The sequence below is a fragment of the Leucoraja erinacea genome, chromosome 5, assembly GCF_028641065.1.
Source record: "Leucoraja erinacea ecotype New England chromosome 5, Leri_hhj_1, whole genome shotgun sequence".
NCBI classification, from domain to species: domain Eukaryota; kingdom Metazoa; phylum Chordata; class Chondrichthyes; order Rajiformes; family Rajidae; genus Leucoraja; species Leucoraja erinaceus.
Genome location: NC_073381.1, coordinates 64,822,505 through 64,838,397, shown reverse-complemented (window position 1 = coordinate 64,838,397; position 15,893 = coordinate 64,822,505). Strand labels below are relative to the sequence as shown.

Here is a 15,893-nt window from a genome sequence, read left to right as displayed (position 1 = left end):
AATTCACCTCCATCATCCTGACCGCGGTCTACATCCCACCCCAGGCAGATGTCCGTCTGGCACTGGAGGAGCTGCACGCCGTGGTCAACAAACACCAGACGTCTTACCCCGAGGCATTTACCACCATTGCTGGGGACTTCAATAAGGCAAACCACAAGAAATCACTGCCTAACTGCCACTGCTACACCACCATCAAGAATGCCTATCACTCTATCCCTTGCACTCACTTCGGTAAATCCGACTACACCGCGGTGCTGCTTCTTCCTGCCCCCAGGCAGCAATTGAAGAGCGCACCCCCAGAAGTGAGGACAGTACAGAGCTGATCGGAGGGGGCAGAGGAACAACTCCAGGACTGTTTGGAGTCTGTAGACTGGGCAATGTTCAGGGACTCGGCAACGGACTTGAATGAATACGCCACAGTCGTTACAGACTTCATGAAGAAATGTGTGGAGGACCAAGTACCTACAAAAATCTTCCGAGTGTTTCGCAATCAGAAACCTTCGATGAACTATGAGATCCGCACTCTTCTGAAGACCAGACACGGGGCATTCATGTCTGATGATACAGAGGTCTACAAGAAGTCCAGATATGACCTTGGTAAGGCCATCAAAAAGGCCAAAAGGGACTTCTGCTCCAAACTGGAGGATGAGACAGATGTTCGGCAGCTGTGGCGGGGCCTGAATGCAATCACCTCCAAGAAGGCGAAATCAGGAGGCAGCTCAAATGTCGGCGAAACATCACATCCTGACGAGCTCAATGCGTTTTACGCACGCTTTGATAGGGAGAATACTGATGTGCTTTCCCGAGCCCCCATTTGCTGTGATGGTATTTCGCAGTCACAGAGGCCGACGTCAGGAAATCCTTCAGGGGTGAACCCTCAAAAAGCTCCTGGACCTGATGGTATACCCGGTCGTGTTCTAAAAACCTGTGCGGACCAACTGGCTGGAGTTTTTACGGACATTTTCAACCTCTCACTTCTGAGGTCTGAGGTTCCCACCTGCTTTAAAAGGGCATCAATTATACCAGTGCCCAAGAAGAGCAAGGTGACATGCCTCAATGACTATCGACCAGTGGCACTAACGCCTGTGGTGATGAAGTGCTTTGAGAGGTTGATCATGGCGCAAATCAACTACCTCGACAAAACCCTGGACCCACTGCAGTTCGCTTACCGCCACAACAGATCAACGGTGGATGCGATCTCGCTGGCTCTCCACTCTGCTCTGGACCACATGGACAACAAAAACTCATATGTCAGGCTGTTATTCATTGATTACAGCTCGGCATTTAACACAATCATCCCCTCCAAGCTGGTTACCAAACTCGCTGAACTTGGTCTCTGCGCATCCCTCTGCAATTGGATCCTCGACTTCCTCATCCACAGACCAGTCTGTTCGTATTGGTGGAAATGTGTCAGCCTCGATAACAATCAGCACGGGAGCACCACAAGGCAGCATGCTCAGCCCCCTGCTGTACTCACTCTATACTCATGACTTCATAACTGGTCAAAGTGCGAACTCCATCATCAAGTTAGCTGACGACACCACTGTTGTGGGACGCATCACTGATGGGGACGAGTCAGAGTATAGAAGAGAGATCGAGCAACTGTCCATATGATGTCAGCACAATAACCTGGCCCTGAACACCAGGTTGACCAAGGAACTGATTGTGGACTTTGGAAGGAGTAGGATGGGGACCCACAGCCCCGTTTATATCAATGTCGATATATCGTTTATATCGATGGTTGAAAGGGTCAAGAGCTTCAAATTCCTGGGCGTGCACATCTCTGAAGATCTTTCCTGGTCCAAGAACTCTGATGTAATTATTAAGAAAGCACATCAGCGCCTCTACTTCTCCAAGAATGTCATTGTCCTATCAGGAACACATGACATTAAACTCTCATGAATCTTGAATCTAGTTGGTACGATTAGATTTTTTTTGCATTTTCCGCACAACACATTGAAAGAAGCACATCTGTGATCCCTAATGATTTGAAGATGTTGTGTGTTTAAAGGCAGGATTATGATCAGATTTTGGGCGCAGGTTCAAAAATACCACAGCCTCTAGAGCCACTATTCCTCCTCCCCGTACCTCCCCCCCTCATCTCCCCACCAAATGTACTCTCAAGTGCAAATCAACCAGGATCATTATTACACACTTACCCTAACAGGCATATGCAAATTTGAGTTAAATGTAGTATCATGAAAGAAAATCACGGTGAATTAATCGCGCTGATGCAAGAGAACAGCATTCCTTGAAAAATATGTTTATTCAATAGTTTTTATTTTATATCATGCTAAGAGTTGATGCTTGAGAGCTTCCCTGTCGAATCTCAGCCAGTAACAATTACCTCCATTTGTCCAATAATGAGGTTAAAAAAATCTCAAGAGACCTCTTAGCATTTTCGTTCAAAATTTGATGCCAAACTAAATAAAGAGATATTCTAAATGGGGAGAGAATCCTGAAATCGGAGGTGCAAAGGGACTTGGGAGTGCTTGTGCAGGATTTCAAAAAGGTCATGATACGATATGATATGGTACAATAGAACTTTATCCCTTGAGAGAAATTGATCAAGTCAGCAAGTCGAATCGGTAATAAATAAGGCAAATGCAATGCTAGCATTTATTTCAAGAGGGCTAGAATACAAAAAACAGGGATGTAATGCTGAGGCTCATTTGGGCGCTGGTCAGGCCGCATTGAAGAAATGTGAGCAATTTTGGGCACCATATCTGAGGAAGATTGTGCTGGCCCCGGAGAGGATCCAGTGGAGGTTTACAAGAATGATCCCAGAAATCAGTGGGTTAAAACGTGTTTGGTCAAACAGACTTAAAGCGGGGTGGAGTGTGCAGGTTAAATAAGAGAAATCCTAAACTGAAGTCCTAATTTGAGGAATAGCATTCTTGCTATTGAGGGAGTGCAATGTAGGTTCACGAGGTTAATTCCCAGGATGGCAAGACTGTCATATGATGAAAGAATGGAACAACTGGGCTTGTATTCATTGGAAATTAGAAGTATGAGAGGGGATCTTATAAAAACATATAAAATTATTATGGAATTGGACACGCTAGATGCAGGAAACATGTTCCTGATGCTGGGGGAATCCAGAACCAGGGGCTACAGTTTAAGAATAAGGGGTAGGCCATTTAGAATTGAGATGAGGAAAAACTTTTTCACCCAGAGAGTTGTGAATTTGTGGAATTTGTGGAAGGCAGTGGAGGCCGATAGATAAAACAGAGTTAGATAGAACTCTTAGGGCTAGTGGAATCAAGGGATATGGGGAGAAGGCAGGAATGGGGTACTGATTGTGGATGATCAGCCATGATCACATTGAATGGCGGTGCTGGCTCAAATGGCCTACTGTCTATGGATCTATGTATCTATGTCTTAAACAACTGAAGGTATGGCCTTCAATGAGAGAGCAATTAGATTCAGTGGTTAAATATAAAGCAAGAGGTGGAGGAGTATAGAGATCTACTGATCTTCTGATTGCTATCTACTACATAGAAAGTATTCGAGAGGAAACAGAGAAGCTGGGGTATATTTCTGAATCAATTAAACCTTTCTGGCATTGCCGTATCTACTGCTCCTCCCATCCCTTCTATTATTCCACATTCACATACACCATTTGATTTAAGACGAAAAAATCAGAGGACACAAGAACAGAATTAGGCCATTCAGCCCATAGAGTCTGTTCCACCATTCGATCATGACTGATCCATTTTGCCCTCACAACTGCATTCTACTACTTTCTCTCCATAATCTTTGATGGTCTTACTAATCACGAACATATCAATCACTTTTTTTTTTAAAAAAACAGTGATTTGTCCTCCACGGCCATCTCTACCAATGAATTCCACCGATTCACTATCCTAAGAAATTCCTCCTAATTTCCAATCTAAAGGTACATGCTTTCCTCGAATGTTTCCAACTATCGCCTTTATTTGTCTTGTACCAACTAGCTATTATTTGATTATACGAAGCCCTAACACAAGCATGAGCCTTGCTTTGTGCTGTTGTCTGCACTTTTACTGGCTTTATATTAGCTTAAATATTCGTTACCAATAATGATTTCCAGGTTTAACATAAGGCTATTCACTTAAAACGTTAATTCCACTTTTCCCACTACATTTAAGCTGCCTGAATGCTGATAGTTTCCAACATTCTCTTTTTTAAACTTTTTTTCCTTCATTTTTTTCTAGCCTAGGTAAAAATGCAACAAATTGCACCATCTAATTGAAATTAGCTGCCTCAGCACTAACTTTGGATTACGCTTTAAACTAAGAATTCCCCTGGGGTCACTCATTGCTTCTCCGATGTTTGTGAAGATTATGAAGTTGGTCAATACTGCACTCAAACAGTCAATATTTTCAGATGTGTTTCATATTTTGTTCAAACAAACAGCATAGAAAACTTCCCAGCCATATTTGCTCAGGTTGAACAAATCAGTGACACCTCATGTGGTGCATTCACCCAGTACACTGATTCCATCATGCAGAGAACAACATTTACACTAACGGGAGGACATAGTCATCCAAAACTTGATACAAGCATAACTTCCCAGCTGGAAAAGACAAAATCCCTGAAGGACCCCTTCAAAGCAATCCGCGCTGTCCTTGAATGCAGATAGTCTTACAATACTTTTTGTTCATAATCGCTATGTTTTTCAATAGCAAGAAGCTGCCTTTCATGCCTTTCATGCCCTCCATCAACATACTTATAAATCAATAATCACAGTTCAGTTATTGATTTCTTACCATATTCTTCATATTAAAACAGCCCATCAAGTGATTATAAAGTTGGAATGACTTACCTTTGTGTTAAAGAATCCTTGGTTTTTCCTTGCAGTGATAGTTAAACCAATGTTGCGTCATTTAAACTGAAGTACAGCAAATGCAAAAGTCATTTAGCTGATTCACATTATTCTATCTTTGAACATTTTTTTTTCTGTTCCACAAGGTGACTTGGACCTGGTCTGTTATGAAACACAATGCATGATACTACTATAACACTGTACCAGTGCTGTCACACTAGAGTGGTTCTGTTCTTAATCCAAAAAAAACTCTTCCTGGAAAGGAAATTGTGAAATAATGGGAGGTGGAAAAGATTTAAGGGAGGAGACAGAGTCTGCATCAGGCATGTGTTCCAAGTGTTTGCAACTCAAGATATTATTACTACAAATGTTAAAACATCATCATTTCTGACTGGGAAGTGTATTGGTGTTCCCTGCTGTTTGTCATGGATGTCTGATAATCTTATTAAGTAACAATTAAAATAATACTTAATTCAGGTATGCACAATACAAAGTACTGCTGCAATTCCCTGTTTCTGGAATGTTGGGGCCAACTAGTATTGCTGGCAAAAAGCAGAATATGATATTAATACAGGCTGTAACGCTAACCACGCTGCTTATCATCTGCCTATAAAAGTAATTTAGCATGCTGCTGCTTTCCCTATGTTTTGGGTTGTTAGGAATTACTTTTGTGATATAGTCATCCCATGTAGTTAGAGTAACCTTCCTTGTATTTCTCCGCAAATTGTGTATTTTCCTTCTGTAACCCGAGACTCATTGCTTTTGCCATCTGTCATTAAACATCCACCATCTGCTTAATTTCTTATTTTTCTCTCTTAAGGGCCTGTCCCACTTTCCCGAGTTATTCACGAATTCTCCCGTGTTTTCAAACTCGCAGAATGTTTGTAACGAGTCCGTAGGAGGCCATAGGAATCCGTGGATATATCGTAGCGGCTCGTTATGCCAGCCGTAGGTACTCGGGGCTTTTTTTTTTACTAGTGAACATTTTTCATCATGCTGAAAAAATGTCCCAACTTACCTGATGCCCCGAGTACCTAAGGCTGGCATAACGAGCCGCTCCGATATATCCATGGACTCCTACTGCCTCCTATGGACTCGTTACGAACATTCTGCGAGTTTGAAAACTCTGGTGAATTTGTGAATAACTTGGGAAAGTGGGACAGGCCCTTTAGCACTTTGCAGTCATGAATTATGCATTAGATTTCTAACAATATGAAGGCAGCAAACAATCTTAAAGCACATTATTACTCTTAAGATTGAAATAAATAAACATGGCTGGAGTCAAAGAGCTATACAGCATGGAAACAGTCCCTTCAGCCCAACTTGTCCAAGCTGACCAAGTTGGCAGAAGGGCTAGTCCCATTTGGCCCTTAGGCCTCTAAGCCTTTCTTATCCATATATCTGGACAATTCCATTTTGCATGCTCTGTGAACAAAGCCAGTGCTGAGTTATGGTAATCTCTTATTGATGGCAGTGTTCAGGTGATTGGGGTGACATATGCAAGGAGGTAGCAATATCAACAACACATTCAATAAAAAAGCTCAATAAACTGTTACTCTCATTTTGCGCCTCTTAGGAATGTCACCATGGAGTTTCTGGAACTTAAACTCCAAGTTTAGTCCAAGATAGCTCAGAATCACTTGAGACCAAGCGCACAGGAAAGCAAAGGACGGAATTCAAAAGTGCCGGCTATCGTCTTTTGAAGCAGATTAGTGGACATATGGAGGAGGTGATCTACAATGGAAACAAGTTGTGCTCTAATAGTCTAATCACACAAGTCACAACATTTCATTGCAGTTTGAACATTGATGAATTACATCACTGATGTGGACACATCAGGAATAATTGCAGGTACAGATAATTGGCATCACCGACCCCTAAACTTTTAAACTTGGCAATCACTCTGTCTTCTTTGTCATCAATGATGTATTACAGATAATTTGCTGAACATTAAGGACCTTGTGAAGTATGTGCCACATCTCAGTCATGGCCACTCTAGGGAACGATGCACCTCATCATTTGCCTCCCATAATGGTTTCAATTTTACAAGATGCATTTTTACTGCTGCATTAGCTCGTCTCCAATAATTTCTGTGCACAGGTCATCCAGATCATCCTGTCCTCCTCTGTTCTCTTGTCCTCCTGGGATTAATCCATTCATGGTTGTTATAACTATAATCCCTGTTTAAAAATACCTATTTACCATTCAAGTACTGATGCACTGATACTTTAAATACTGTTTGTTAAGACCACTCATTCTAATACCAGTAGTTTAAATTAAATTACTTTACTGTGCATCAGTGAAATACTATACATTTCTCATTTAATACAGAAACAGCAATAAACACATTGTTTTATTTTCTTGGTACATACATTTCAAAGAGTACTTGGCCTGAACATGCAGAAATAGGCTGTTAATCCTTTCTCCCTAATTCCATCACTTTTGGATTGCAAACTGCATTTTCTGGTTAAACTAATGAAGTCGGGAATGTCAAACCATTTATGATAATCCTGAGAACTACTAAGAGCGGCAGGTACTGCTTACACACATACACCAGTAAACATTTTCTAAGTTCATTCCAGTGCAAGAGAGGATTTTCACATAACTTTTATAACTGAGTTAATCCATCCCAAGCGCATTCCAATATAATGGTGCTAGTATAAATGTGATTTAATTGAATCAGTGTGTGTGTGGTTAGGGAGAAAGGCAGCTTAGAGTAATTGAGCTACAGCTGGGTAATGTACTGAAAAAGAAATGCAAGCCAAGCCTCACACAAATTGACTTCATTTAACTCCTTTGTTACCCTAATGCATTTTGTTTACATTTCATTTCGAGCACAACATCCATACTTGTTTCACTACTGCCATTGAAGGGTCTTACCTCTGTTGCAATACTGTGTCCCAGAGATTCCTTCAGCACAGCCGTTCTTGAATCAGTAACTGCACTCAAACACCAGATTTTGTGAAATCAAATAATGCAGAAGATGACTGCTGAGATGAGCCCTACCCTGTAGCTGGACACCTCTTTTCAGATAAACCCCTTTCTGGTTAATGCAGTAGTGCTGTTGTCATTGTATCACATTTAATTAAAGGCAGACTTGTTAAGCCACATCTGGAAAATATGATGCTGATCCATTCTATAATATGAATGTTTGCCCTTTGGCCATGGGATGAATGAATTTTACTACATTATTATCTCTTAGGCAGCAGGTGCTTAGATTCCTGGTGTGTCGCAAAAGTAGTATTTTCCAGTGTGGTCTGATTTTAATTCAAATTCAATAATTTGAGCCTTTGTTCCTGGGATGAGTCTGCATACATCCAAGAGAGTCTTGAGGTGGCTAATTAGAAAACAACAGCCCTATCCTGACGCCGACGGCTTTTACGTTTCCCCGAAGGGAGAAGATTCTTCAACTTCTGACATGAATGACAAAGCACATCTGAGAGGGAAAAAGGAAGTGACATCTTCACCTTCTTCATCTGGAATGTCAGTGTGAAACCTCAAAGGCAAGATGGGAGGAGGGCAAAATGGCAAAGAAAACAAAAAAAAAGACCCTGGTGCATAATGACATGTCTTCTTAGAAGATTTATCCTGGAGGCAAGACAACAGTAAGTGCATGGTGAAAATATAACACCATCTGCACTTATCTTCTCTGTTCATGCTGTGAGCAACCCTGGGGATTAAAACCAATGCACACTATGTGTGTGTGTTAAACCAGGAGAATTTAATATACTGTAGTTAAAAGATGAAAAAAGAATATGATGGAAATATTCAGCAAGTCAGGATGAAAAACAGAGTAAACGTTTCAGGTTGAGGACCCTGTGTCAGAACTGGGAAGGAGAGAGAAGGGCCGGTAGGAGAGTGAACCGGGGTAATGCCTCCAGAGCCATCAAGCTTGGCTGCAGGAAGCCATTCACTCCGGGGCACCAAGATGGCCAGGCGAGTCGACTGGACTTTGGACTTTGCAAAATGGAGCCAAAAATGGCAGCGTTCACAAGTGTAGTATATGCAAAAAGAATTTCACTATTGCACTATTGCCTATTGACTATTGAAGAAGTTTATTACACAACAGGGAGGGTGGGAGGAGGGGGAAGCCCCATAAAGGACGAAACCATCAAGGCAACATGGTCTTAATCCTAAATTATGAACAGGATTATCTGGTCTATGATTGAATAAGACCATTTAGAGAGTGAGAATTCAGACAAAAGAATATAGGTTGCAGAAGCCAGACCAGATAGATCTGATGGCTGGTACGGGTAGGCTCGTTCACCACCCCCAGAGAATTTTTTTTTTTAAATAAACAAAGGAGCTGAGCGGAAATCACAGATTGACAAATGATAGAGGCAGAGGTCAAGTTACCTGAAGTTTTAGAATTTGGTATTGAGCATTGCCAGGTTGAAGATGAGTCCCTGGTTACACAAAAAAGCTAGAGAAACTCAGCGGGTGCAGCAGCATCTATGGAGCGAAGGAAATAGGCAACGTTTCGGGCCGAAACCCAAGTCTGAAGAAGGGTTTTGGCCCGAAACGTTGCCTATTTCCTTCGCTCCATAGATGCTGCTGCACCCGCTGAGTTTCTCCAGCTTTTTTGTGTAACCTTCGATTCTCCAGCATCTGCAGTTCCCTCTTAAACACTGAAGATGAGTCCCTATTGCTCTTGCTTGCAGATTTGGGCCTCACTGTAACAGCACAGGAGGCCACACTCTGATAGGTCAGAATGGGAGCGGGATGGAGAATTAAACTGTTTTAAATTTCCAGCATCTGCCTAACTTTTTGATTTTCATTTTTAGAATGTAATATTATCCAGTGTGGCCTGCGGCAGCATCATATGTTCTATTGATGTTGAATTGCAACCACTATCAATTTGCTGATTTGCTCATAAACTTCCAAACTCCAGTATAAATTTGGCAATGAAACAAGAAAAGCTCTGGAACATTCTAGGCAATAGTTTTAGTATTAGTTTTTTAGTTTTAGAGATAAAGCGCGGAATCAGGCCCTTTGGCCCACCGGGTCTGCGCCGATCATTAACAATATCCTACACCCACTCGGGACAATTTGTTTTACATTTACCAAGCCAATAACACAAACCTGTATGTCTTTGGAGTGTGGGAGGAAACCGAAGATCTCGGAGAAAACCCACGCAGATCACAGGGAGAAGGTACAAACTCCGTACAGACAGCACTCGTATTCAGGATCGAACCCGGGTCACTGGCGCTACATTCGCTGTAAGGCAGCAACTCTACCGCTGCGCCACCGTGCTCACCCTAGTAGGTTCCAGGGTTTTTTTCAAAAATTAAATGGATGAGCATGGATTTGATTTTGTGAATGATGTTCCTGCTGTCCAGCAGCAAAAGAGCTACATTTTACATAAAATTAAGCAAATAAGATAAATGAATGTTAATTGGCAACAGCATTTAGTTAAAAGGGTGCCATGGGATCTCCTACTTCAAATGAATCATTAAAACAAAGCTTGTTTTAACATGCATAAAAGGTCACTTAGCTGTCAGTGGTGGTGTAGATCATAAGCTTGTAAGTGATAGGAGAAGAATTAGGCCATTTGGCCCATCAAGTCTACTGGGCCATTCAATCAATGCTGACCTATCTCTCCCTCGTAACCCCATTCTCCTGCCTTCTCCCCATAACCTCTGACACCCGTACTGAAGAATCTTCTTAAAAAACAGAAAATAATGCAGTCTCCAGGCAGGTCTAGCAGCACATGTTCACAGAGAAATCAAATTAACTGAAGAAGAGTTCCGTCTGAAGAATGGTCCTGACCTGAAACGTTACCTATTCCTTTTCTCCAGAGATGCTGCCTGACTCTCCAGCACTTCGTGTCTATCTTCAATAGAATTAACTTTTCGAGTTGATGAACTTTCATCAAAACTTCCTGAATTACATGCGTAAACAGGACTTAAGCCTCGGATTAGGCTCTGGGTTGAGAGTTTTGCTGGCATTGGCAAACTCATACTTATGTAATTATTGAATGCTCCAGGCAGCAAACAGGTTTTTTTTAAAAGTCAGTTGAGATGTCCTGTTTCTCCCCATGTAATCTGACTTTTGTGCCCTGTTCTCATGGCCTTTAGTATTTCACCTTTTCAAACAATTCTTACATCTCTTTTAAAGAATTTGCAGATCCCCTTTCAGCCACAAATTCCACACCCCAACCGCTTTCCTGAAAATGATTTTAATTTGTTTAGTGGGTACATTGTGAAATGAGAAAGCAACGGACCTGAAATTGTAGAGGGCCTGGCACATGCACAGGGATCCTAAAGTTCTCTATAAAACTTCCAAAAGACGTTGTAACTGCAATGTAGAAAATACAGCAATAATTTCAACATAGCTGCGTCCCATGCTTTTTCTACAGCCAAAAAGGCGCCGTTGCACATATTATTCCTTGCTGCTGATGTCTATGGTGGATTGTCATCCTAATAAGGACCTGATAACCGACTATAATTAATAAATATTATTTTAAAAAATTTAAATAATACTTAAATAAATATTAGTTTTGGAGCGTTAGAAATTCTAAAAATGTGAAAATCTAGTTTTAACTTTTTAGAGGAGCTGCTATGCCATAACCCTTCCCGAAACGTCACCCATTCCTACTCTCCAGAGATGCTGCCTGTCCTGCTGAGTTCAGCATTTGGTGTCAATCATAGGTTTAAACCAGCATCTGCAGTTCCTTCTTTGGCTTACAGTGCTGTAAGATGGTGGCAGCAGCAGGAAAAGGCATAATCTTTTAAAAACTGCCCTCCAACCTGAGATCTTAGATGTCCTATATGGTATTTAGGTCTTCGTCATGACACTTACTATCGAGCACATCATTCTCAGGAAAAGAAGGGGCTCACAATCAATGAATATTTCTGCAAGGTTGTGTATAACTGTAGTCACTCTCCACCTCTGTTATTCATCAGTGTAAAGGAGAAGGAGCAGGCTGGGGCTGGAGACTTCCTCAGCTGAAAGACTCCTGGGCTATTACCTCATGGTTAGGAAATAGATAATGTCCCCAGAGTACAAGAACTCTCAGCAGGCATTCCTCCTCAAACATATTTTTCCTACTCAGGCAATTACAGAATTGAGGATGACTTGCTTCCACTTCAGTTCCGTGTGTTCCCAGGTGGATCAGGAGGCCAGACTGAGATCTACAGACTATGCCACAGTTAGGGCAGGAAATACCCAATAGAGCAGATAGGTAGAAAGGAACTGCAGCTGCTGGTTTATACCAAAGAGAGACACACAGTGTTGGAGTAACTCAGCGGGTCAGGCAGCATCTCTGGAGGGAAAGGTTGGGTGACGTTTCGGGTCGGGACCCTTCTTCAGCCTGATGCCAGGTGGGTGGACTCTTTGGAATGTGCTGAGTCTGCCCATTGCTTGAACCTGGCACCTACACGCTGTTATGGAGAGAGTCAAAGTGTTTAGCAGCTTCTCTAACGCTTCTGGGCAAGTTTGAGCAACAGGTTTGGGTCAAGGTATTCCAGGAGCCAGTGAGGATGATAACTTTTTTTTAACAATTGTTTTGTGGAAATTCTTGAAGTATTTCCTCTCCTCGCCTGCAATGTGTTTCACATGACAGAGCTTGGTGTGAGTGCCAGTTTCGGAAGCCCAGTGTCAGTGATGCTGATGGTGTGGCTCACCCAGTGAGGCATTTTGAATGTGATCAAGGCACCAGGCTGATGGTGTATTTTGTCATTAGGCCTGTCCTCATGGGAGGTAGCTCCTGAGTGACTGGAAGTGGTTCACAAGGGGCAGCACGGTGGTGCAGCGGTAGTGTTGCTGTCTTACAGCACTTGCAGCGCCAGGGACGGGGGTTCGATCCCGACTATGGGTGCTGTACGTTCTCTCTGTGATCGCATGGGTTTTCTCTGAGATCGTTGGTTTCCTCCCACACTCCAAAGATGTACAGGTTTGTAGGTTAATTGGCTTGGCTTTGTATACTTGGCATACGTGTAAATTGATAGGGTTAATGTGTGGGGATTGCTGGTCATAACATGCTACAATTATGAAGTACAGTGCAGTCCCGTACTTAGGTCTCTCTGCCAGCACCTCCCAAACCTGTGATCTCTAACACAAGATGTTGGAAATATGTTGGCATGCTGGATCGGGTGCAGAAACGATTTACAATGGTGTTGCCAGGATTCAAGGGCCTGAGCTATAGGGGGTGAGGTTGAGAGGGCTTGGACTCGATTCCTTAGAGCGCTGGAAGATGAAGCGGATTGAGGTGTTTAAAATCATGAGAGGAACAAATTGGGTGAATGCACAGAATCTCTTGCCCAGAGTTGGGGAATCGAGAACCAGAGGACATATGTTGAAGGTGAGGGGGAATTAATTTAATAGGAATCCGAGGGGTAAAGGTGGTAGGTATATGCAACGAGCTGACAGCAGAGGTAATTGAGGCAGGTACTACCACAAGCTTTAAGACACGTTCAAACATGAATAGTATTATATTCCGGATGGCAGAATGAATAACAACATACACGCAGGCTGCCTGGATCACGAGAGAAATTTATTACCCAACATTCCCTACTTGTATACAATAACAACTCATTAACATATACATGAATATGCATGAATACATTACACTGCTCTCCTTTTTTAAAGTATTAAATCTAAGTACACAGTTACAATTTTGTTGTTGTAATACTTGATTTAAACCAGTATTTATGAAATCTTACATGATAAACATAATATATTTATTTTACATATTTACACATTTTCATTTTACTTATACAGTAAATTACTTAACTTAAAAACCTACCCTGACCACTGGTTTACGGATCCTGACTGATCGTCTAACAGTAACAGGTGTAACATGTTTAGGTGTTGACTCAACTGTAGGCTTGTTTGGCTCGGTTTTAGTACCCTGACTTTGACCAGAGGAATCTGTTTCTTTGTCTGTACTAACTGAACTTTGTGTTTCAATCACAGTGGTCTCTTCCAACTCACTTTCAGATAAAGACTTAGGGATTAGGACTTCATGCTCAGTTTTTGGTTCATCTTTGGCTGGAATCATTTGATCAACATGAACATTTTTGATCCTATCTCCACCTTCAACTAAGTATCTTTTTGTTCCACACACTTCCACTATTTTCCCAACATCCCATTTGTCTCGACTGGACTTGTTGGGAGGACTAAGAACACAAACCTGCTCATCTGGCTTGAAGTACCTCTCCTTTTTGTGGGTCAAAATGGCGTTTTTGACTTAACTTTTTTTGTACAACTCTCAAAGCCAAATTGGGTTGAACTAGACTTAGGCGTATTCATAGCCTTCTCTTCATCAACTTCTGCAGGTGAGTAACCCGTTGTTGTGTGTTGTGTCGTTCTTAACTTCAGCAAGAAACTAGCCAAATTATGTTTCATGCTGAGCTTTGAACTACCCTGCAAACCCTGTTTCTTGAGAGCATCTTTGACAACTCTAACAGACCTTTAACCTGCCCCATTGGAGGCTGGATGGTATGGGGGAACAAGTGTGTGTTTTACACCATTCTGCTGCATGATCTCTTTGAACCGTTCTGAACACAATTGAGGCCCGTTATCAGAAACAAGTTCTTCCGGTAAACCATGGCATGCAAAAATTGATCTCAACTCATCTATGGTACACTCAGTTGTAGTACATGGCCCCATATGCTTAACCTCAATCCATTTGGAATATCTACTAGTACCAGAAAATTATAATTTCCCTTTTCACAAAAATCTACATGAACTCTCTGAAAATGTCTACTTGGCCATGACCACGGTTGCAGTGGTGTTTTTGGTGGTTTACTCCGGCAATTTTGGCAGATGCTACATTTGCTCACCAGTGACTCGATGTCAGGGTCAATACCAGGCCAATACACAAAACTTCTGGTAATTGACTTCATGCTTACTATGCCAGGATGTTCGGCATGAAGTTCATTCATAATTTTGTTTCTCAAAGACTCTGGTACAACCACTCTGTAACCCCACTTAATGCATCCCTGCTCACATGATAATTCATGGCGTCGATTATGGAAAGGCCTCAGCTCTGAGTTCAGAACTGAGTTCAATCCATTATCGATATCTGTCCATCCGTTCAATGTCTGTTCATAGACCCACTTCAGCACATTGTCTTTCTTTGTTTCTGCTGCAATTTCTGTTGCAATCACTGGAAAGTCTTCATCTACACTTCCCATGTCAGAGTTATCATGGGGCAACCGGGACAACGCATCTGCAACTGCGTTACACTTGGAGCTTCTGTACTCCACCTTGTAGTCATACTGGGACAGCAAAATTGCCCAGCGCTGTATCCTTGATGCTGCCATGGAAGGTATAGCTGACTTGGGACCAAGTATCACTAGTAGTGGCTTGTGATCAATCACTAGGGTGGTCTGCCGAGATGAAACTGTTGGAATTTCTTGATTCCGAACACGATGCTGAGTGCTTCCTTTTCTATCTGTGCATAATTACGCTCACTTGGTGATAGGTTGTGGGATTCAAAAGCAATAGGCTTTTTCTGTCTGTCATTCATTACGAGGGAGATCACTTCACCTACACCATAACTTGAAGCATCACAAGCAAGTTTCATCTCGCGTGTCGCATCGTAGGGAACAAGGAGTTTGTCACTTGTCAAGTTTTCCTTGCAGATGTCATATGCACGTTGCTGTTGCTTTCTCCACGACCATTTCACATCTTTTTGTAGCAGATGATGTTGTGGCTTTAGCACAGTTGCTAAATCTGGAAGGAATCGTGCATAGAACTGCACCATCCCAAGGAATGATCATCGCTCTGATTGTTGGGTTTTGGAGCATTCACTATTGCTTCAGCTTTCGCCTTCACAGGGCGAAGTCCGTTGGCATCTACTTTGAGTCCAAGGTAGACCACCTCTGACTGCGCAAATGCACATTTATTTTGTTGCAGTTTGACATTGAGGTAGTTGAGTCGCGTGAGAACTTGCTCGAGGATCTTCAGATGTTCTACCATGCCCTCTGTAAATATCAGTAGGTCATACTGGTTGCACACACAGTGCGGAATGCCTTGTAATGCCTTGTCCATGACAGACTGAATTTTTTTCATGGAGGATTTCACACCATAGGCAGCTTTGTATATGAATACAAGCCCTTATGTGTGTTGATAGTCAAGT

General features: G+C 42.1%; 1 protein-coding gene across 3 annotated transcripts in view; it reads right to left on the bottom strand.

Moving 5' to 3' along the window:
* Nucleotides 1-8,256, bottom strand: part of scara5 (scavenger receptor class A, member 5 (putative)) — a 98,366-nt gene extending 90,110 nt beyond the window's left edge. The window contains exon 1 of one of the 3 annotated variants that reach the window (XM_055635810.1): nucleotides 7,688-8,256. The gene's annotated coding sequence lies outside the window, so the exon portion shown is untranslated. Of the gene's footprint in view, nucleotides 1-4,807; nucleotides 5,449-7,687 lie in introns of those variants that run through there. The other 2 variants (XM_055635811.1, XM_055635809.1) reach the window with 2 other exon arrangements.
* Between the last annotated feature and the right edge of the window lie 7,637 nt (nucleotides 8,257-15,893).